Source organism: Triturus cristatus, chromosome 4_2, assembly GCF_964204655.1.
Source record: "Triturus cristatus chromosome 4_2, aTriCri1.1, whole genome shotgun sequence".
Taxonomy (NCBI): Eukaryota; Metazoa; Chordata; class Amphibia; order Caudata; family Salamandridae; genus Triturus; species Triturus cristatus.
The window spans coordinates 930,283,317-930,290,816 of record NC_140586.1 but is presented as its reverse complement, the minus strand read 5'-3'; the positions used below and the strand labels follow the sequence as shown (position 1 = coordinate 930,290,816).

At 50.5% G+C, this 7,500-nt stretch overlaps 6 non-coding genes across 6 annotated transcripts; 4 read left to right on the top strand and 2 right to left on the bottom strand.

The window, feature by feature from the left end:
- Positions 1-4,608: 4,608 nt before the first annotated feature.
- On the top strand, positions 4,609-4,682 carry TRNAN-GUU (transfer RNA asparagine (anticodon GUU)). The gene has a single exon. It is a non-coding gene; the product is annotated as a tRNA-Asn (tRNA).
- Positions 4,683-4,925: 243 nt separating this feature from the next.
- TRNAW-CCA (transfer RNA tryptophan (anticodon CCA)) lies at positions 4,926-4,997 on the top strand. Its single transcript has one exon. It is a non-coding gene; the product is annotated as a tRNA-Trp (tRNA).
- A 71-nt stretch (positions 4,998-5,068) lies between these two features.
- Positions 5,069-5,139, bottom strand: TRNAG-GCC (transfer RNA glycine (anticodon GCC)). Its single transcript has one exon. It is a non-coding gene; the product is annotated as a tRNA-Gly (tRNA).
- A 1,166-nt stretch (positions 5,140-6,305) lies between these two features.
- Positions 6,306-6,379, top strand: TRNAN-GUU (transfer RNA asparagine (anticodon GUU)). The gene has a single exon. It is a non-coding gene; the product is annotated as a tRNA-Asn (tRNA).
- A 243-nt stretch (positions 6,380-6,622) lies between these two features.
- Positions 6,623-6,694, top strand: TRNAW-CCA (transfer RNA tryptophan (anticodon CCA)). Its single transcript has one exon. It is a non-coding gene; the product is annotated as a tRNA-Trp (tRNA).
- Positions 6,695-6,765: 71 nt separating this feature from the next.
- Positions 6,766-6,836, bottom strand: TRNAG-GCC (transfer RNA glycine (anticodon GCC)). The gene has a single exon. It is a non-coding gene; the product is annotated as a tRNA-Gly (tRNA).
- Positions 6,837-7,500: the final 664 nt, after the last annotated feature.

The following is a 7,500-nucleotide window of genomic DNA, read 5'->3' as shown; positions in this document are numbered from 1 at the left end:
ATACGGACATTAGACCGTAATGCACGGTGTTGGGTATACCTAGGAAGGCGTTTTTTTAGGTAGAATGGGCAGGAGCCATGCAGAGATCTGAACGCGAGTGTCAGGGCTTTGAATTTTATCCGGTTGGCGACAGGCAGCCAATGCAGGGTTCGAAGATGCGGAGAGACTGACTGTTTGAATGGAATTCGCAGTAGCAGCCTCGCAGCCGCATTTTGAACTACCTGCAGTCTATGGATTAAGAATTTAGGGAGGCCCAGGTAAAGACCATTGGCGTAGTCCAGCCGTGAAGTGACAGTTGCGTGGACTACCATTTTCCTGCAACTCTCGGGAAGGAGTTTAAGAAATTTACAGAGGTTTCTTAATTTACTTAGGCAGCCGCCGGCCACTTGTTGGACATGGGAAGAGAAAGACATCTTATCATCCCATCTCACTCCAAGATTTTTTGCCGAATGACTGGGCAAGGGTGAGGGACCCATTTCCACCGGCCACCATAGCTCTGGGGCTGGGACAGGGCCTTTACCGAAGAAGATGACTTCGGTTTTATTGGCGTTTAATTTTAGTTTGTTGGTATTCATCCAGTGTGCAATGTCCTGGAGACAGCCTTTGAAATTTGCAAAAGATTCCTGTGTCATTTCTGTGTAGGGGAATACCAGCTGGGTGTCATCGGCATAAGAAATTGCCTTAACACCCCAGTTGGCAATGAGCGTGAAGAGGGGGGCCAGGTAGATGTTGAACAAAAGAGGACTGAGGGCTGAGCCCTGCGGGACTCCACAGTTGAGGGTTTTAGGTGTGGAAGAGATCGTCCCGAGTGCCACCTTCTGTGTTCTCTGAGATAGATAGGAGTTAATCCAGCTCAGCGCGTGGTCTTGAATGCCTATCTCTGCCAGTCGACAAAGTAATCTGGCGTGGTCCACCGTGTCGAAGGCGGCCGATAGATCCAGGAGTACCAGCATAGCTGAACTTCCTGCATCCATCGACCACCTCACTGACTCGGCCACCTCTAAGAGCGCCGTTTCAGTACTGAAACCGGGCCGGAAACCAGACTGAGTTTCATGGAGAATGTTGCTGATTTCCACAAATTTACTCAGTTGGCGTTGTATCACTTTTTCCAGCATTTTTCCTGGTGCGGCTAAAAGGGATATTGGGCGGAGGTTCGTCAGATCATCTGGATCCCCATTTGGTTTTTTCTTTAGGGGAAGGAGCGTAGCATGCTTCCAAGCGTCCGGAAAGATTCCTGACGTAATGGAAGAGTTCCAGATGCTTTGGAGTGTGGGCGCTACAGGGCCCGCTAAGGTGCTCCAAAGTTTAGCCGGACAAGGGTCATCGGGTGAGCCGGATTTACAACGGTTGAGCTCTTGCCTCACCTCGTTCAGAGAGACATGCGCGAACTGGGTGAGGGTTTCTTTTTTTTCGCTGTTGTACGCTATGTCTTGTTTCTCAGTATTTATCGCTGGACCAAAGGAATCATAAACTCTCTTGATTTTATGGTCAAAGTATTCTGAAATTTGCTCACAGAGTAAAGGTGTGGGGGTGACTTCTCTCTCAATACATTGAGGTTTGAGGAAGGACTGTACAACTTTGAACACTTGTTTGCTGGATTGTTCTGCCTGCCTAATCGAGTCCGCATAGAAGTGTTTTTTATTATTCCTAATAGCTTTCCGGAATTTTTTTAATGCATCCTTATATATAGCTTTTCCTACTGGATCGTACTTTTCTCTCCAAAGTCTTTCCAGTTTTTTACAGGCCGCTTTCTCCTCTCTAAGTTCCTGCGTAAACCAGGGAGCTGAGGGGGCTTGTCTTTTAGATAGGGCACGAGAGGCCGGGGCGATAGAGGATACCATTCCTCCTATCCATTCATTAAGGAGCACTGCGTCTCTATTGGGATTATTTGTCAGGAGGGGAGTGGTACTCGCCAGTGCCGGGAGCATAACCTCGGGGGTCAGTTTGTTCCATTGTCTTTTCATAAAGTAGCGCTTACTGGGCACCTTAGTATCACTACGGAAGTCCAAGGTGATTGTGATAAGTGAATGATCTGACCATATCAGAGGGAGAGGTTTTTCAGGTCGCACGTCCTTAATGTTGGTAAAGATAAGATCAATCGTATGGCCCCCAGTATGTGTGGGGCCCTCATTGATCAGTCTAAGGCCGGCCGCATCTAACGTTGTTCGGAGTGTCTCTGCCAAGACACAATCTACTTTATCCATATGGATATTAAAATCACCCACCACAAGAAAAAGGGGATGAAGAAGTGAACTCTGTACTATTGTATCTAATAGGGAAGTGAGGATGAAGTCTGCGCTGGCCGGGGGACGATAAATCACTAGCCCTGCTAGTGAGAGCTGAGGGCTCACTTGAAAGCAAAAGTGGAGACCTTCCATACCTTGAATCGTCGTGGCAGCCGAGGATGTCAGTACTATGTGCTCTTTAAAAATGATTGCTACGCCTCCGCCTCTTTTTGTCCCAGGCCGGTTGGCGAGGCATATTTTGAATCCCAGAGGGATAGCCAAAGCGGTAGAGGACAGGCTGTCCTCTTTGATCCATGTTTCAGTTAGGAACAGGATATCCCAGTTCTGTTCTTCTAGTAAGATCCAGATCTCATCAGTGTGTTTGACAAGGGATCTACAGTTGAGTAGACCCGCTTTGATGTGGGTTTGAGGGGGGGTTTTAAGGATGGGCTGTATTGCGGGGGCGGCGTTGTCGAATGTTATCCCACAGTTGTTGCAGGTTAGGGCGGGGTCAGGAGTTGCTGGATCTATAGAGTGGGGGCAGCAGTTGGATGGTGGGTTGAATACCTTTAGGTCCTCACCGGACCATACTGTCCGTCCGCCGGATGTACCGTTTTTGGCAGCATGTCTGGCCCCGGCCGCGGTCTGGTCGCGGACGGGCGCAGACGGGCTTGCCTTAGGCGCGCCTTCGGCGCGCAAACGGCGCTCCCGCTGCGCTCGTCCGCTGCGCTTCCTAGCGAGACACATAATTTATGACTGAAGTGGAGGGCGTCACGGGGGCGTGGCCAGCTGAGGTGGGCGTGTCCGATGACGCGCCTCGCCCTCGGAGTGGCGGTTGTCAGGGGAAACGTTGCAGCGTTACAACACGCTGTTCAGGCGAGATCGAGCAAGTTTTTAAAAAGGTATTTCTACAGGGTATCACACACAAAAGTTAAAACAATAGTTAAAACAGTGGCAGCACACTCCCGGCTTCCGCCTCAGGAGACTCTAGGATACGTGGGAGTCGCGCTTTTGAGCTGCGCGCTCTTTTGTAGTCAGGGAGGGGGCGTGGCCAGCTGAGGTGGGCGTGTCCGATGACGCGCCTCGCCCTCGGAGTGGCGGTTGTCAGGGGAAACGTTGCAGCGTTACAACACGCTGTTCAGGCGAGATCGAGCAAGTTTTTAAAAAGGTATTTCTACAGGGTATCACACACAAAAGTTAAAACAATAGTTAAAACAGTGGCAGCACACTCCCGGCTTCCGCCTCAGGAGACTCTAGGATACGTGGGAGTCGCGCTTTTGAGCTGCGCGCTCTTTTGTAGTCAGGGAGGGGGCGTGGCCAGCTGAGGTGGGCGTGTCCGATGACGCGCCTCGCCCTCGAAGTGGCGGTTGTCAGGGGAAACGTTGCAGCGTTACAACACGCTGTTCAGGCGAGATCGAGCAAGTTTTTAAAAAGGTATTTCTGCAGGGTATCACACACAAAAGTTAAAACAATAGTTAAAACAGTGGCAGCACACTCCCGGCTTCCGCCTCAGGAGACTCTAGGATACGTTAAAAATCCTTCCCACTGTCTTTGCCAAATTCCCTGTCCTCCCCGAAATGCTGGGGTGAAACGGGCAGAGTTCTGCGCCCTGCGTCCCTTTATGCGTCCCTAACTCGCTCCCAACACGGCCTACAGCCCTGGTCGGGCACAGCCCTGGTCGGGCTTAGACCACTGGGGCCTCTGGAGAGCAAGACCTCCAGAAGCCTATGGTCAGGCCTATTGCACAGGCATTTTGTGCCTGGCCATTCCGGGATTGTTGTGTTTCAAGGCCCAGCCATCAATACTAATGTGATGGCTTTCCCTGAGAACCCTCATGTCCCTGTCCTCCCAAGAGCCCGAGCTTTTATGTAAAATAAGGTGTGCACCTTGGGCCTTCCCCTTTGCGCTCTCTGCCCCCTCTCTTTCTCCAAAGCTGAGCTCTGCAGGTAAATGTATCTATCTGAGTGAGGGGCTAGGGAGGGCCTTGCCCAGCAGTCTTACAAAGCAAGAGTTCAGAGAAAGCACCTGCTCTGGGAAGGAGACTCCGCTCACAGAGAAGACAAGTCTAACATGCCACAGTGAAGATTGGATGGGCAAGACACACGCCTGACAGGCTGGTAGAACACCACCAGAGGAGCAGATAGCTACGCTAAGAAGGCCACAGAAAAGTCATTCATGTATCTCATACACTGGGACTGGTTGTAATACTGGCCCTAACACCATTAGACAGTAGTCTGCGCATCATAACACCCAACAGTGACAAGACACTAAGCAAATGGCAAATGCTGCGTAGGATAAAGACGCCTTATTTAACACAAGCTCAAGGCAGGCGCGCACACATAAAGATATATGTTGAGTCTCAGGAGATGTGCTTTTGTCACTAGTCTCTGTGGCGCAATCGGTTAGCGTGTTCGGCTGTTAACCGAAAGGTTGGTGGTTCAAGCCCACCCAGGGACGTTTCCTTTTGCATGCATGAAGCACTTTAATAAATCATAGTAATGTGCCTTTGGTCTAGAGCTCCTGCGTGAGACCCTTTCCCTGAACATTTCAATCCTCTGCGTTCTCTCTGCACCTGCACTCAATTTCATCAATAGGATGGAAAACAAAAAGCCAAACCTTGTAATACAACCCTAGGCACATAAGGAGGTGGGCAAAAATGAAAAGGCTCACAACATTTGCTGATGTGACTCCAAAAGCAAGGACCTCGTGGCGCAACGGTAGCGCGTCTGACTCCAGATCAGAAGGTTGCGTGTTCAAATCACGTCGGGGTCACTGTTTCCCATTTTATGCCCCACTGAGTTCCCATATTTGATTTAGAAAGCAAAGTCAAAAGAACACAGCCTTGCATTGGCCGGGAATCGAACCCGGGCCTCCCGCGTGGCAGGCGAGAATTCTACCACTGAACCACCAATGCTTCACATGTGTAGCTTAGAGACAGAGCTCTGTCCAAGACAGTGATGAGGCGCACGCACTCAAATTGCACACCTATGAACAAAGTGTGTGCAACAGACATTGGAATGCCAACGTTTCACATGATGGCAAGAATCAGATGCAGGAGACTATAAGTATGAATGTTTTTGCATTTGCTGAGGTCACTGGCTTGGGACTAGTGTTGTGGTTATCAGGGCATGATGGCAGGCTGCTCCCGACAGAAGTGGCTCATAGAAGGCAGCCTCCAGATCACCAGCACTATTGTGTTTCAGATCATGTCACTGAACTCTCCTCCTTAAAAATCCTTCCCACTGTCTTTGCCAAATTCCCTGTCCTCCCCGAAATGCTGGGGTGAAACGGGCAGAGTTCTGCGCCCTGCGTCCCTTTATGCGTCCCTAACTCGCTCCCAACGCGGCCTACAGCCCTGGTCGGGCACAGCCCTGGTCGGGCTTAGACCACTGGGGCCTCTGGAGAGCAAGACCTCCAGAAGCCTATGGTCAGGCCTATTGCACAGGCATTTTGTGCCTGGCCATTCCGGGATTGTTGTGTTTCAAGGCCCAGCCATCAATACTAATGTGATGGCTTTCCCTGAGAACCCTCATGTCCCTGTCCTCCCAAGAGCCCGAGCTTTTATGTAAAATAAGGTGTGCACCTTGGGCCTTCCCCTTTGCGCTCTCTGCCCCCTCTCTTTCTCCAAAGCTGAGCTCTGCAGGTAAATGTATCTATCTGAGTGAGGGGCTAGGGAGGGCCTTGCCCAGCAGTCTTACAAAGCAAGAGTTCAGAGAAAGCACCTGCTCTGGGAAGGAGACTCCGCTCACAGAGAAGACAAGTCTAACATGCCACAGTGAAGATTGGATGGGCAAGACACACGCCTGACAGGCTGGTAGAACACCACCAGAGGAGCAGATAGCTACGCTAAGAAGGCCACAGAAAAGTCATTCATGTATCTCATACACTGGGACTGGTTGTAATACTGGCCCTAACACCATTAGACAGTAGTCTGCGCATCATAACACCCAACAGTGACAAGACACTAAGCAAATGGCAAATGCTGCGTAGGATAAAGACGCCTTATATAACACAAGCTCAAGGCAGGCGCGCACACATAAAGATATATGTTGAGTCTCAGGAGATGTGCTTTTGTCACTAGTCTCTGTGGCGCAATCGGTTAGCGTGTTCGGCTGTTAACCGAAAGGTTGGTGGTTCAAGCCCACCCAGGGACGTTTCCTTTTGCATGCCTGAAGCACTTTAATAAATCATAGTAATGTGCCTTTGGTCTAGAGCTCCTGCGTGAGACCCTTTCCCTGAACATTTCAATCCTCTGCGTTCTCTCTGCACCTGCACTCAATTTCATCAATAGGATGGAAAACAAAAAGCCAAACCTTGTAATACAACCCTAGGCACATAAGGAGGTGGGCAAAAATGAAAAGGCTCACAACATTTGCTGATGTGACTCCAAAAGCAAGGACCTCGTGGCGCAACGGTAGCGCGTCTGACTCCAGATCAGAAGGTTGCGTGTTCAAATCACGTCGGGGTCACTGTTTCCCATTTTATGCCCCACTGAGTTCCCATATTTGATTTAGAAAGCAAAGTCAAAAGAACACAGCCTTGCATTGGCCGGGAATCGAACCCGGGCCTCCCGCGTGGCAGGCGAGAATTCTACCACTGAACCACCAATGCTTCACATGTGTAGCTTAGAGACAGAGCTCTGTCCAAGACAGTGATGAGGCGCACGCACTCAAATTGCACACCTATGAACAAAGTGTGTGCAACAGACATTGGAATGCCAACGTTTCACATGATGGCAAGAATCAGATGCAGGAGACTATAAGTATGAATGTTTTTGCATTTGCTGAGGTCACTGGCTTGGGACTAGTGTTGTGGTTATCAGGGCATGATGGCAGGCTGCTCCCGACAGAAGTGGCTCATAGAAGGCAGCCTCCAGATCACCAGCACTATTGTGTTTCAGATCATGTCACTGAACTCTCCTCCTTAAAAATCCTTCCCACTGTCTTTGCCAAATTCCCTGTCCTCCCCGAAATGCTGGGGTGAAACGGGCAGAGTTCTGCACCCTGCGTCCCTAACGCGCTCCCAACGCGGCCTACAGCCCTGGTCGGGCTTAGACCACTGGGGCCTCTGGAGAGCAAGACCTCCAGAAGCCTATGGTCAGGCCTATTGCACAGGCATTTTGTGCCTGGCCATTCCGGGATTGTTGTGTTTCAAGGCCCAGCCATCAATACTAATGTGATGGCTTTCCCTGAGAACCCTCATGTCCCTGTCCTCCCAAGAGCCCGAGCTTTTATGTAAAATAAGGTGTGCACCTTGGGCCTTCCCCTTTGCGCTC